Here is a 16,822-nt window from a genome sequence, read left to right as displayed (position 1 = left end):
AGTTTGATGACTAGTATTACTTTTTTTATTGGGGGGGGGGGGCAACGATGAAATCTGGGAATGAGGCTGCGTTCACAAAAAACAATCAATATATCGGTGTTTTTTAGTTTACAGAAAAAAATAAATTGAAGTCAAATAATCTATAGCTATCTTTTAAATTCTATCGAAATATACATTCCTCTATCATAAAAAATAGAATATATAAGAGTATATATAATCGGACACGCAAGTATTGGCATGTTTTGTGATTTTGTTGGGTCAGACTCATGAAAGAGCATAGTTATAGGAGAACAAGTATCACAATTTACTTTTATGAAAGTAGGCTAAAAGGCTATCATATTTTTTTTTCATTTTAAAAAGAAAAAAGAAAATATGCGTTGAAAATGTGATTCAAATATTTTCCCCCAAGGAAATTAAGAAATTCAGGAGCCCAAGTACCACAAGTACGCGAGTTTGTAAATAGGCCTGTTTCTTGAATTCGCTTCTTGTTTGCGTAATATCTGTTCTCACCGAGTTGTTATTTTCGGGTTATACTCCTTTTTTTTACCTTTACACTTGTCATACTCTAGTACAAAACTAGTCGAGAATAATGAAGGTCGTGTATGACTGGCATGAATTAAAATGATGAATTGACAAGTGATTTAATTTTCTATTAGAAGCTGATTGAAAATCAAATCAGTGAATTATTATTGTTTTTTTAGAAAGCGCGGAAGTTTAGCACGTCGTTTTATATTTTCTATAGGAGGAAGAATATTCATCATTAATCGAAAAAAAATATCGTGTTAATTTGGGTATTTTTAATGACTGTGATCGCGGGGGAACATTTTCCCTTCAAAGAGCAACGATTTAGTATTCATATATTTGAGTACAAAGTCATAATAAGTAAAGTAAAAACAAAATTCACATCCAATAGCTTTTTATACAATTTCGATATATGGAGAAACTCGCTTCCAATAAAGGCCTCCAATACTTTATAGTATTTCTTAGTGTAGTAAACCCCGAAAATAAGGACAGTGAAAGGGTATATTGGATTTAAGTACCTTAGTTTTCCCAAAAATGTTACGTTTCATCTTTATCCTAGGACTGAGGAGAAACAAGGTATCCTTAAACCCGACTTTACTCATTTTATAAAGCTCTCTATAACACCTCTGTTTCTTTCCGCTTTTTCTCTCCTATCCCTGCTCGTTCATTTTTTTTTCTTTCTCGGTCTATCTATTTCTCTACCAATTTACTTTTCTTCGTCTCTATGTTTACATATCGCCCTATCACGTAATATTTTTTTTCTTTAGGGTCGCCATCGGCCGCAACCCATCTTCAATAGAGCGACTATTGAACCACGGTCCATGCCTTCTTTCCTAACAATAGAGATCAATGATTGAACAAAGACTTGTTGGTGAGGAACTTGCATAATAGGTGGAGCAGAGAGATGGGCCATCGGGAGGGAATTCCCCCTCGTCATTTTGTTGACCCATTTCCAGTTCAGCACCATACCAGGATATTCAATGCAGGGGGGAGCTTTACCGAGGAGAGATGCACAAGAAATATGAATCGCACGTACCGCAAAATCTAGCGCGAAGCACAGGCTTTGATAGCTTGGGATCTTGATGTCACTCCTGAAAAATCAACTTTAGTAAAGAATGACCTGAGAATCTGATCGAGGAAATCTATCAATATGAGAGGAATATCTGGCATCTAAACAGATAACAAGGAACAAAATATAATTATTAAGGTATTGCATAAATTGGGTCGGGATTTAACATAACTTGTAACTGCTTCTCTGCGAGCGAGCAGATAGAGAAAATCTGGCAAAATGCATTATGGAGCAATTTGAAATAATTAACATGGTAAACACTGCTAGACCCATTTTGTTCAGGAAGGCGTAGTTTCTAAGATTTAAGAAAGAGGGAAAAAAGGGCAAGTAGTAGCGTATGAGTTAACACTGCACAGTGAATTTTTATTTTATTTTTTTAATTTGAATACTCTATTCAATACCATGAACTATTTTTTTTTTATTCTTTAACGTTTGGTAAGCTTCCCATGTAGATTAGATTACGGGCACACGCCACAAAACTCAATAAACAGTTATAATCACATATCTTCACAGAACAGTTATATGCAACGATACCCAAATGAGAGTCGATGATGTCTAACAAATTTTCTTTTGGATTGTATGAAATAAATTCATTTTTTTACAATAAGGAAACTATAAAAAAAAAATTACAATAGGTTGCAACAATGGCCATTCCTAATGTTTTAGGGAGGACAAATTTCAATTGTTTGAGGAAAAACATTGGATTGTTTGTTTCAAATATACAATAAAGGGAAATGAAATATTGAGTGAATTACGTCATCTGCTTCCTTATTTGCATACCGACATTGGTTTAGTGAAAAATTAAGCAAAACCTTATTAGGCCATAACTTCCTCGTTTTAGGCCATTGTTTTTCTTTCTTTTGTTTTTTTGCATTTTCCTTTTTATTCGTATCAACTTTTCTCGGATGGAGTTGGCAAAAAAGATAAAGCAAGATATATGAAATACACACGGAATTAAAACAAAATATCATACAGGTAACAAAATCATTGAAATACATAACGAATGTAATGATAAATCTATCGGACCACCAATTTCAGAGATCAACAGACATTACTAGAATCACCAGAGGCGTCGATCCTGGGGGAGCAGGGGGGGGGGCGATCGCTCCACCAATTAAAATATTGGGGGGCAAACATATCGTTTTGCCCCCCCCCCCCCAATAATTCCGGATGTGCAAACATAAAATAAGATTGTAATGTTCAGCAAGCGAGATTGATATACACAACTCGTTCTCTATTTCAAATCGTGCTCAAAATGTCCGCTTTTCAGATTGAAATACAAAAATTTTCAGCTCGCGCTTCGCGCTCGCATCATTTCTGTAGCAAAACCCATACTTTTCATGATTAAATAGGTGAATAGAATTTCCCGTTTTCAGTTCTAACCCTCAAAATAACTCCCGCTTCGATTTGCAATAATCTTTTGTTGGATATATATCTTGTTCTTTATAAAAAAAAAAAAAACGTCAATTAAACTGTCATTTTTTTTCAGATCGAAATATCATAATTGTCAGCTCGCGCTTCGTGTTTGCATCTCTTTTATAGAGATGCGAGCTTTTAGAGAGAGATTTGTTCTTTTAGAAACCAATCTTAATCATTGGTAGCAAAAATGCTTAGAATATCAAGCTTTCAGGTCAGAATATAAAGAAATTTTAGCTCGATGTCGGCACTCGCATTATCTGTGTAGTGAAATATGTATCCTCCTCATGAGTTACTATACAAACAGTGCTAAACAGGTACGCTTTTCCTGTCTTAAGGTCAGTATACTAAAAAAATTTCAGCTCGCGCTTCACGCTCGCATTAATTTGTTGGTGAGATACATGTCTGTATCTCATGAGTCATATATACATATGTGTATATATATATACATATATATATATATATATATATACATATATATATATATATATATACATATATATATATATATATATATATATATATAATCAATCACAAATGGTTTAGAAAATGCCGTAGAAATAATATATATATATACTGATACCACATTGTAAACTCCTGAAGAAGACAGAGGACCGTCGAAAAATCGAGCGAATAATAAAAACTTTATTGCCAATCAAAGTATTATCATCAGCATTATTTGGTTATATATAAACTCATAAAAAAAATGGAAATCTGGGGTGGTATTCTGAAAACGTTCTTATCTTTGTTCTTATCTCAATGAGATAAGAAGACGCTAAAATCATTGCAAATCGGTATTCTAAAAAATCTTCTTAACGCGTTCTTATCTCTGTAAGGACTGCCTCCTTCTTATCTTCAACACGCCCATTTTTAAGATATTACCAATAAAAATGCGCTTTATATTGGCAGTTTAACCAATAGGAGCGTTCCTTATGTGAAGAGAATAGTGGGGGCTGCGCGTACACTGTTTCTGGCACATTGCGCGAAGTAGGCATTTTATACGCAATGATCGACTGATTATTATTTCGAGACACGTGCACAAAATAAAGAAAGAAAGAAAGAAAGGAATAAAGAAAGAAAGAAAGAAAAAAGGTAAAGAAAGCAGTTACGAATAAAGAATAAAACAGGAAGAAAGAAAGTAAGTAGGTAAGTAAGAAGACATAAAATGGTCATAATAAAGCAGAAATAAAAAAAAGGACCAAAGCAGAAAACAATGAAAGAAAGAAAAGGTAAACGAAAGAAAGCAAGCAAAAAGAACTTAAAAGAAAATTAAAAAATCAAAGAATTAAAAAGGAAAGAATACAGGAAAGAAAAGGGAGGAATAAATAGAATGATAATCAATGATAAAATATTGAAGGAAAAATAAAGAAGGAAAAGGAAAAAAAACTTAGAGGAAAAAAAACGAAAAAGGACAAAATAAAAAGATTAAAAAGGATATAATGAAGGAATAAAAAACCAAAAAAAGTTAGAAAAACGAATGAAAGAAAGTAAAAAGAGAGAAAAGGAAGGAATAAAAATGTTTAAAAAAAAGTAAAGGAAGAGAGAAAAAAGGAAAATGAAAAAAGAAATAAAGAGAGAGAGAGAGAGAAACAACGAAAGAAAGAGATAAGAGAGAGAAGATAAAAGATGAAAGGAAAATTAAAGCAAAATTTAAAACTAAATAAAGATAAAAAGGTACATTCAAAGAAGGAAAGACAAAGAAAGGGAAATAAAAAGGCAGAAAAAAAGGATGAATGAAAAAACGAAGAAGATTAATGGAAAGAATAAAGAAAAAGATTATTAAAAATTGATAGAAGAAACAGTAAATAAAGAACGAACGAAATAAGAATGAGCAAAAAACATACATTAAAATAAAGAAAGAAGAAAGTAGGCCTAAATAAGGAACAATATAGTGTCATAAAGCAGAAATAAAAAGAATGAAAGAAAGAGTAAACGAACGAGCGAAATAAGAAAAAAAAAAGAAAATGAAATTATAAAAGAAAAAAAAAGAATGAGCGGAAAATGAATAATTAAGGGAAGGAGGAAAGAAAAAAAGAAATGGAACAAATAAGATGAATAAAGAAAAAATAAAAAAAATGTATAAAGACGAAAGAAAAAAGAATGAAGAAGTAAAAAGATTTAAAAAAATAAAGTAAAAGAAGAAAGCAAAAGAAAAACAGAAAGAGAGAGAGAATGGTAAATAAAAAAAGAAAAACTTAGTAAAGAAAAAAAGGACAAAATCGAAAAGGGAAAATAAAAAAGGAAGAAAAAAAAAGAAAAAAAAAATAACGCATAAGAAATATAAGGAAGAAATTAAAAGATTCAAAAGAATAGAACAAAAGATATAAATGAAGAATGAAAGAAAGGAAAAAGACAAACAGGTAGAAAGGAAGGAAAAGAGAAAATAAATAAATGAAATAAAGAAAGACAGAACGAAAGGAAGAAAGAAAAAAGGGATAGAAAAACAGACGGGCAAAATAAAGGGTAAATGAAAAAAAAAGGTGGGAGGAATTCTTGTTACTACCAGCGGCCAACGCTTTTTAGCAAGAAAGAACGCGGACATCGTAAGATGTGATAACCCTCTAGCTATCTTAAATATTATCATAAATATCGTAAAAAGATAAGAAAGATAAAAGATAAGAACGTTTTCAGAATACCACTTATCTTTATTTTGTTCTTATCTTTTAGCGCGCTTTTGTATCATATGCGCGAATTATAAATTTACGCGCTCGGCATCGATGGAAAGCAAGATAAGAAAAAGATAAGAACAAAAGATAAGAAAAGGATAAGAACGTTTTCAGAATACCAATTTGAGAACGTGACGTAGATAAGAACAACATTAAGATAAGAACGTTTTCAGAATACCGCCCCTGACTTTGATCGTTTATCCCTCCTTGGTCTTAGTAAATATAAACGTGTAATTAATATAAATGAATAAAACATTTAATTCTTTTTAAAATGATACCCGACATGATATGATTATGGTTCACATGGAGGCGCAGTGCCTTGAAATGTGAGGCAAGGTCAAAATTCAAAAGTTGCAAAATGACACAATATCGAAAGTCACTGTTCTTTTTTCTGCGTTGATGGGCGAGTTTCTCAACGTTTTTTTTTTTTACTTTGATCGATAATTCCACATCGGTTTTAGTAAATATCAATGTGTTATTAATATTAATAAATAGATCGCTTAATTCTCTTTAAAATGATACCCTACTGGATATGATTTTGATTCACATGGAGGTGCAGTGCCTTGAAATATGGGGCAAGGTCAAAATTAAAAAGTTGCAAAAGGACACAATATTGAAAGTCACCGTTCTTTTTCAGTGGTGATGACTGAGTTTCTCAGCGGTTTCTTTCAAGTGTTTTCATGCACATTAACATCACCATTAACATGGAATCAAATACACCTCTGCACAAGCAAAACATAACAAACAAACAAACATGCAAGGGTATTTCAAACCATGTTATCTCACAGTATCATGACCATAATGACCAAACACAGATTTCCAAACTTTTTTGAGGGGTTTATATATATATATATATATATATATATATATATATATATATAAACCCCTCAAAAAAGTAAAGATAAGAACGTTTTCAGAATACCACTTATCTTTATTTTGTTCTTATCTTTTAGCGCGCTTTTGTATCATATGCGCGAATTATAAATTTACGCGCTCGGCATCGATGGAAAGCAAGATAAGAAAAAGATAAGAACAAAAGATAAGAAAAGGATAAGAACGTTTTCAGAATACAAATTTGAGAACGTGACGTATATAAGAACAAAATTAAGATAAGAACGTTTTCAGAATACCGCCCCTGACTTTGATCGTTTATCCCTCCTTGGTCTTAGTAAATATAATATATATATATATATATATATATAGAGAGAGAGAGAGAGAGAGAGAGAGAGAGAGATTAAAGCATATATATCCCTTGATCGGGATATCTTACCTTTAGTCAACGAAGGAACCCTGATTTTGATGATGGCTAAGCTTCCATACTGTGCGAGGTAGCTGTACAGCGGTAGATGTTAAGAGTAAGACAACAAAAAACTCGAATGAACTGATCTCGTCAGGTGCGTTGTATCAACATGGACTGCACGCCTAATGCCCAAGATCAAAACAAAGCAATAATATCAATCGCGCAATATTTCAGTTGGGCTGTCTGTTGATCCATGTCATGCATATTTGGCAGCAATATGGATTTTAAAAGATTTTGATGATCAAGCAGGGGCAGCGGAGGCGGGGGCTTCAGCCCCCACTTTTTCCCAAAACCGTGTACAAAAACGAAAAATGACCATTTGCATGGTCAGCCCCCCCCCCCCGCCCACTTTGAAAACCGTTCCGCGGCCCCTGTCAAGAAGTGCATCTAAGGGACAAGTTACCAAGACAGTTAGTGGACTGGTATACACAAAAAAATCAAGATGGCTTCCAAAAATGGAGTCTAAAATGGCTGCTGATACTGAGAGCGAACAAAGCTCATTCCATATCCAACTGGGACATATGACTTTGATGTTTACACCATGGTTTAAAGGGTATATGGAATTTGACCCCGGGGAAAAAAGTTTGGCTAGTCTAAAAAAGAACTTTGGGGGAAAAACATATCCTAACTACGTTTTGAGCCTTTGATTGAGCAGTCTTTCAAAACCACCCTCTTTCTTGAAAATCGGTGTTTTTGATATCCTTAACGAGTGCACGCGCGGCCCGCGTCCAAAACTGAACCCCCCCCCCTTTAAACGCGTTTTTTTTTGGTCACGCATGTGTACACCAATATATTTGATTAGCCCAAAGGGCTTGTAACTTGGTCCAATGTATTTCCAGACCCTTTAAACCGTGGTTGAGACACCAAATCATATTCCCCAGGCGGGGGATATTAATGAGGGCGCTTTCGAGGTGTTAAGACATCACTCTAGCATCCTCTCCATTTAGGAATTAATATCTAGAAATATCGCGAAATTGGACAACCATCTGTTTGTAATATTTAGTCTACGGAACTGTTTTGGATCATTGATATTACCTATCTTGGTTTTATATTTCGGGGAGTTTAACCGTTTGGCGTATGTGACATTGAATGCGTATAGGATACACACGCACTATGTATGCACAGAAAGCGACGCCACGCCAAGAAACACACATGCCCAAAGGACCCAAGCCCATTTTTCTACGTGTGGATGATATCAGGAATGACGAAAAGAAACAGGTCACAGGTGAGGAAATATACGTTGCCTTAGCCAAAACGCTCAGTCTAGACAACATGGTGGGAATCCAGCAAATTCGCCGTTTATGGAGAATTTATTTGAACTCCCATGAAGACCGCGTCAATTTGATATCCAATGGACGAATCCATGACACATGCTCTGGCGACGATTGCTCCGGTGACAAATGCTCCCCAAAATGCTACATTTGCTCCATCGACAATTGCTCCGTCGACAATTGCTCCGCCAATATTTGCTCCGTCGACAATTGCTCCGTCAACAATTGCTCCGCCAACAATTGCTCCGCCAACATTTGCTCCACCGACAATCGCTCCGCATGTAGGGACAAATGCTCCTCTGATAATAGCTACGCCGAAAATGCCATCCACCGAAAAATGATTGTTCTTTTTGTAAAAATAACGCTTCTCCAAAGCTGTATGGTCATTATCATTATTCTATATATTTTTAATATTCCTAATTGAATTGCTCAGCGGAAAGAAATAGTTTTGCTCAAAGCAAATTTCCCATCAGCGCTTTTATCTCGATCATTTTTCCCTTTCTTTCCTTAAAAACCACCTTCTCCCCCGTCCCTCTCTCCTGTTTTAAAATTTCTTTCTCTCTCTCTCTGCATTCCTAGTAATTTATGTTCCTATTCCTTTTACACCCTTCCCCTTCTTCTCCTATCGCTTTCTTCTCGCTCTAATGTTTTTTTGGTCTGTTTTCACTGTTTATTCTTCTAACTTTTTCCTAGCCCCTCTAATGCATAGGCGGATCCAGGGGGCCGAGGGGCCCGCCCCCTATTGGCGGAGCAAAGAAAAAGAAAAAAGGGGGAAAGAAAGAAAAAGGAAGGGAAAAGAGGGGAGAAAAAACGGAAAACATAAGAGGAGGAAGGTGAGTGAATAAAAAAGATGAGGGGAAGACTTGGAAAATACTTTTGAAAATCTTTTATGCCACAGTATAGTATGAATTTTCGCTCGCACTTCGCGCTCGCATTGCCTCTTAGGGGATTAATATATCTTGCTCAAATATCAAATGTTGTAATCAATATACAAAACAAATTTCAGCTCGGATATTCGAACTTTCATGAATTTGTTTCATTTACAGATTGTTTTTTAGTAAGTGCCCTGTAGGAATTTATTTTTTTTCTTCTGAATATCAACATTTTCTGATCGCGCTGCGCGCTTGCAAAATTTGATCTCTCAGGTACCTATTATTTCCTGTATTCAAATATCCCTATTCAGGTCAAATTGTCAAACCGTAGTAGCTAGTGCTGCACGCTCGCATTTTGATTGGTAATTTGATAATTATATCTCAATATTAATTGTACAGTGCGTCCCAGAAAAAACGAAACCGAGATTTAGCGATGATTTATCATAACTTAATCATAAATAAAATAGACAAATGACCTACCAATGTAAAGCTTAGAATCTCCTTTTTCGTCTGGTATTACTTAGATTATTCCTCATTCACGCATGAGTGAGCAAAAACAATTCGAAGGATGCCAAAAACTCATTTGGCGGGGGGTATCTGAATTTCAAAAAGAAAATCACATGACTAAAAACTTCAATATCTGCTCTTTTCTTTGATACCTTATTTCAAATAATCAGAACTTTGTTATTTTTTTACCATTTTCTGAAATTGGGGTATCAAATTAAAGAGCAGATATTGAACTTTTTAAAAATGTGGTTTTCTTTTGAAAACCCAGATACGGCCCGCCAAGTGACCTTTTTGGTATCCCATTTACAAATTGTTTTTGCTCACTCATGCGTCAATGAGAAATACACTAAGTAATTTCAGATGAAAGAGGAGATTCTAAGCTTTAAAATGGTAGGTAATTTGTTTATTTTATTTGTGATTAAGTTATGATAAATCATCGATAAATCTCGGTTTCGTTTTTTCTGGGGCGCACTGTATAACAAACTACTTCCAAAAATCCCCATTTTATGATTGTTTATCAAAAATTTCGGAGAAATGTTCATATAATGACATAATTTTCTTAGAATGTCCCTGTCCTATGTCAAAACTCAAAGTAATAATAATAATACATATCAGATTTTTTTTAAACTGTGATTCATATTTACCTCATAATTTTTCTACAAATTGCTTGAAATACAGAGCTTAAATTGACCCTTTTGTCGGATTGGAATATCAAATATTTCAAGCTCGAGCTTCGTGCTCGCTTTATTGATTTTCATGTTGAAAACAAGGTATTTAGAATGCCCAGATTCTAGGTCGAAATCTGAAACATGCGCACGCACTGAAACTACTTCCAAAAATCCCCATTTCATGACAGTTTATCAAAAATTTCGGAGAAATGTTCATATAATGACATAATTTTCTTAGAATGTCCCTGTCCTATGTCAAAACTCAGAGTAATAATAATAATACATATCAGATTTTTTTAAAACTGTGATTCATATTTACCTCATAATTTTTCTACAAATTGCTTGGAATACAGAGCTTAAGGGAGAATGAAACTCTTGGAGCAAGTTAGCTTTTGTGAAAGCAGAAAAATCAAAGAATAAGATCAACAAGAGTTTGAGTAAAATAGGACTAGCAATAGAAGAGTTATGAGCATTTGAATGTCGAGATCACTAATGCTATTGAGATCCTCCCATTGGCAATGCGACCAAGATCTATGATGTCACAGATGAACAACTCTCCCCTTTTGGACACTGAAAATATACCCCAAAACATCTCTTTTTGCTCATTCTAATCATATGACAAACGATTCATCAATGATATAATGTTGTGAAACCTCTGTACTTGTCCTCTCATAAAGAGAACACCTCACCTTGTGATAGACTCTATAAAAGTGAGAATATAAGTGAAATAAGTACTAAAGTAATGAGGGAGTTGTACGTGTGTGACATCACAGATCTTGGTCGCATTGCCAATAGGAGGATCTACATGGCATTAGTGATCTCGATATTCAAATGCTCATAACTTTCTTATTATTCATTCAATCTTCCTCAAACTTTCAACAATATGTTTCTTTGATTTTTCTCTTTGATATGGATTCAGCTGGTTTCAAGGGTTTCATTCTCCTTTAAATTGACCCTTTTGTCGGATTGAAATATCAAATATTTCAAGCTCGAGCTTCGCGCTCGCTTTATTGATTTTCATGTTGAAAAAGGGGTATTTAGAATGCCCAGATTCTAGGTCGAAATCTGAAACATGCGCACGCATGTATATTCAGATACGCAGCTTGTTCTCTATTTCAATAATTATGAGCCTATATATCCAGTTTCAGATCAGAATATCAAATTCTTTCTGCTCATCCTTTACGCTCGCATTATTAATGTAGGAAAATACCAATTTATACCAAATTTTTTCATGATTTACAAAACATGAAGAGAGTGTCCCGTTTTTAGGTTAGAAATCTCATTTTCCCGCTCGCATTAATTGTTTGGTTATACATGTATAGTTATACTGTTCATGATTACAAAAAGTGCATAAAACGTTAATGAACAAACCATAGGCAACAGCCTAAATGAACAATGCAAACACAAACACAATGCATAAACACCCAGAATATAAACTAGTAGATCCTCTCAGAAACAAAGAACGACGGATTCTATGCTGCAAAGTATTAACTAAAAGATAGACTTCTTAAATCCGCAATTCCTGTGTAAGCTAATACCATATTATTTCCAATGAAAGTGACACTTACATAACTCTTTTGTTTTACACTCTCGGTGTTACATAATGTCTGTCTTATTGAATATTATGAATGCGTTTAAGCGGAGTGATTCCCTTATCATTAGCAATTTCCAGTTGTAAAGGGTCCATAATGTACATTTGTTGTTTTCATTCTGAATACCTAGACTGATCCTCTAATTTTCTGCTTCCAACTCTTTCCATTTTGTTGTTGCAGTTGTTAAGAAGGAGTTATATTTAGATTAGCGAATTCACTGTGATATAGGGGTGAACTATAATACTTGTACACCCCAGTAAAAGTTTATTTCAATAAAAAGAGAAAAAATGAAAAGCACAATGTTGAAAATTTGAACAAAAACTGGACGTAAAATAACAAAGTTGCATAATTTTAAAATTGTGCTTAGTTTCACAAAACGGTTATATGCACATCCTGGTCAGTATGCAAATGAGGAGACTGATGAGGCCACCCCCTCTCTATTTCGTCTGCATTTTATTATATGAAATATCTTATTTTTTCCTCATTAAAATTTGAAACGAGATTCGATTCCTCTATGAACATGTTGAAAATTCATTTTTGCAACGTACTCGGGTTCAAATAAGAGCTTCCTTATTATTGAAACTGTAAGAATTGAAATATTTCATATTTCATAATTTATAATAAAATACAAATAGAAAAAGTGAGTGGGTGACGTCATCGGTTCTTTCATTTGCATATCGACATATAACTGTTTTGTGAAACTAAGCAAAATTTTTGAAATTCTGCAAACTTTTTTTTAACATCCAGTTTTGTTCAAATTTTCAGCATTATTGTTGCTTCATTTTTCACTTTTTATCGTTGAAAAAAAAAACGTTTTCCAGGGGTTGAATTGGCCCTTTAGAGTAATAAGGCTTATAATTTTTTAATTTTTTTTTTATTTATTTATTTTTGGCTGAGAAATATTTAACTATTTGATATGATAAATGTATGTGCATTGTATACAATAACCAATTTCGGTAAATGATCGCTACATTCCGATTAGATTTACAAAAACTATCATTCCACCCTTCACATAGATTGTTTGTTCGATCCCATTATGAAGGGTAATCTCATGTACGTTCCAGTCTTCTGGAGAAAAGTGTGGAGGTGTAACTTGTCAAAGAATCAACCACTGGCTGAAGTGCAGGAGTAGGCATTAGCATTATGCGCCTTTGGAATGTCATTCCTTGAAGTACGTCTTGCGAAGGGAGAAATGCCAAGCCGTCTATCATGCCTAAGTAGTTTCGGACTTCCTCATCGGCGGAGCATTTGTCCCTACATGCGGAGCAAATGTCGGTGGAGCAACTGTCGGTGGAGCAATTGTCGCCGGAGCATGTGTCGTTCGGGTAGCATTTGTCGCCGAAGCATTTGTCACTAAATGTGGAGCAACTGTCGGTGGAGCAACTGTCGGCGGAGTAACTGTCGGCGGAGCAACTGTCGGCGGAGCAACTGTCGGCGGAGAAAATGTCGGCGGAGCAATAGTCGGCTGAGCAAATGTCGGCGGAGAAAATGTCGGCGGAGCAAATGTCGAGGAGCAAATGTCGCGGAGCAAATGTCGCATTTTGGGGAGCATTTGTCACCGGAGCAATCGTCGCCGGAGCATGTATCGGCTTACCAAAACAATACATGGCCCTGTTGCATAAAAGTTTATGTATTGATTTATGTCATGATTTATGTAACGATTTATGTCATATAGCATAAATCATGACATAAACACAACTCTTGACATAAATCCGTTGCATAAAGCTTTATGTCTAAAATCACGACATAAAATCATGTCGTGATTAAAATCAAGACATAAACGGCGGCTTTTCGCAATAAGTGGCTTAAGGATAAGTTTACGATTATTTTTTACAAGTATGCCCTTTGCAATTTTATGATATTTTGAGTTTTACTTGGAGTTTCGAAAAAAAATTTGTGTCAATGGATAGTCTAAGATGTATTCTTTCAATAATTAAAAAAAGTAATAATCGCAAAGCTACATGTAGACCAAAGCAAAATAGTTATTGTGCTTAATTTTTGAGGATAGGACATTTTCCTTAGAATAATATTATAATTTAAATCTTAGCGTCACATGTTTTTCAAGCACCACCCCTCCCTCCCGAAATAATGATAACTTTGACTTTCAGTCTAGAATCGCCCCTTTTGTGCTTAATTCAAATGTGATTAAACAAGAAATTTGGTACACACATTGGATGACTTCAAGTCCGGTGTTGGCGTTGGTGTTCGAATTGCGATTGCTTCACCTAGATCCAAAACCTATTTTGTGTGTTAGAAATCATGTTGCCATGGTAACGGTGCTATATGACAAAAATTAGTAAAATAATTTCAGTTTTAATTTTTTTATCAATTTTCATCCAATTCTCTTGAAATTTGGTTCACACATTGAGTGAGAGGTAAAGGTGTGAGAGACACATATTTTGTGTGTGTCGGAAGTTGCGTTGCCATGGTTACAACATATTATATGCCCCAAATTGGGTAAAAATCTATTGGTTCCAACTAGTTGATTAGTTTTCAACCAATTCTCTTGAAATTTGGCTCACACATTGGTCTCAAGGTAAAGATATACAGGACATTTTTTTGCATGTGTCGGAAATCGTGTTGCCATGGTCAACAGATATGTCAAAAATTTGGCAAAAATTTTGCGGTTCAAACTACTTCATCAGTAATTCTCATTATTTGGTCACACATACATGTAGGTTTTGGGTAAAGGTGGACAAGACATATTTTTTTTCCATGTGTTGGAAACTGTTGCCATGGTAACGGCACAGGCAGGGCAAGGGTATTAATCACCTTCATTGATAGTTCTAGTTTAATTTACCCAAAAGTTTTGCTCGCTCGCAGTTTTTAGAAATTTTGCCCTTTACGCCATGTGGGCCGCATAGAAATTCAAATTTCTAAAGCTATCCCGTAAACTAAAAAAAGCTCCTTCACAGAGAACAATATTTGTGTGTCAGTCATGCCCAAACCATGAACACCAATTGACAACCATGCGTATCCCTGTAATAATCTATTCATTATTTTTTTTTCTTTATAAGTTCAATTGTCTATTTTATAAGCGTGTCATGGAACCCTCTTGCCAGTGCAGTTGGGGCGAGGGTTACAAATTTGGAAGCACAATGGGGCAATTTCGTCAAGAAAGTATTTGACAGAAAAAATAAATAAATGAATAGGCCTAAATAAAAAAAAAATTTCACTCCCGACCAAAGGTCTAATCAGATGGTTTGGCTTTTTGTCTTGCTAAGATAAAATAAAAGAGATGGGGTTTTCCTTGCCCAAAACTGGCAATTGGAGATGGAGCGAGTTAGGGGAGGCACTTTAAAAAAAATGTCCACTTATTGTCCACATTCCAAGAGGAGTGAACATGAGGGACCACTTCTCATCGCAGCTTTGTGCCTAAATTGGGACACGTTCATGCCACCTGTATCCCGTGATCCATACCTCTGCCACCCATCATTTATATTTTTTCATCTTTGAGCACCTGGCCATTTTCTTTCTACCTCTCTCTCATCAAATTTCACCCCCCCCCCAAAAAAAAAAAAAAAAAAAAGAAAACATGCTTCATCCTCTTTTTCCCTTTCATTATCGTCCTACCTCCGAGATTGGCCCACTATCATTCTCGAAATTTTTCTCTCCAATTCTCAATACATCTTTCTGTGTGAATGACTCCTTCACATTTATAGTACTTTTTCTTTCCCTTTTCCCCATTCTAGTTCACCTCGCCCCCCCCCTTTTTCTCTCATTATTCCCTATACAGTGTGATATTTGCATCTCTGGACCTCTCTCACTTTAATATGAAATTTCCTTTTCATTTCTCGCCCTTGCTACTTCAAATATTCATCTCAATCAATTATTTTCCTAATTTGACAATTCATGGGACAATATTCAGTGTTCATAAAAAAAACAATCATACAATTTTCTGCAAATATCAATTACTATTTTTAGTAGGGAAACAAGTGTGTTCTGAGGGGCAAATCGTATTTTAACCACACCCCACCCCCTTCCGATTCCATGAAAGCAACAAACGAAGAGATAAATTAAAAAGAATGACATTTTATGTAAATGTATTACTTTAAAAATAAATACCCACTAAATTTGTAAAACAATGTAATCTTGTTACCTGTCCCATGTCCTATAATCATGACTGTATAAATATGATTTAAAGAGGCACATGGATTCAAATAAAATATATTATTTATATCCTAAATGAATACAATACCTGTATCTCAATCAAGTGTACAACTACAAACATGTTACATAATGATACATCTTAAAATAACAAGAATAACTAAATCCTATTTTTATGCTTAATAAGTATTTCCATCTAAAAGAGACAAATATTTCTGTAATATCATGAAGAGGAACACACAGTGATGTTATTTATTCTTCTCCTTTTCTCCTCTTCCATCCCTCCTCTTCTTTTTCTTCTTCATCTTTTTCTTTTCCTCCTCCTTCTTGGGTGTCTTCTTTTCTACTTTCTGTTGATTTGTATTAATATGACCTATCATCATTAACATTATAATAATTTTATGATAACACTCATAAAAAGATATCCACAATGTCAATAATGATTATTATCTCTGAAAAAACGAAAAAAACTCCCCGTTTGTGTGGTTCACCTGTTAGAAAAGTAAATACCAAATTGTCTATATAGTAACAGATGAGAATGAATTCATATTTACATTTTGTATCAACAACTGAAGTCCCTTCTTTAAAAAAATATATTTTTATCAATACAGATTTTGTCAAATATATTTGACAGGGGTGTTGGTAGAGTTTCACTGGCTATTTTAAGGCAAATAGGGTCTAGTCATTCAACATTGAAATGGTTTGATGAACACACTAAGAATCAGGATTCAAATTTGAACATCAGGGGTTGGTACAATAAGGGGTGCTAATGAGAGCAATTATGCTCATTTGTGCACCTTTATGGGTGTAGCATAAGTTATATTAATCACCA

Source organism: Lytechinus pictus, chromosome 11, assembly GCF_037042905.1.
Source record: "Lytechinus pictus isolate F3 Inbred chromosome 11, Lp3.0, whole genome shotgun sequence".
Classification (NCBI taxonomy): Eukaryota; Metazoa; Echinodermata; class Echinoidea; order Temnopleuroida; family Toxopneustidae; genus Lytechinus; species Lytechinus pictus.
Note: the sequence above shows the minus strand (reverse complement) of the source record.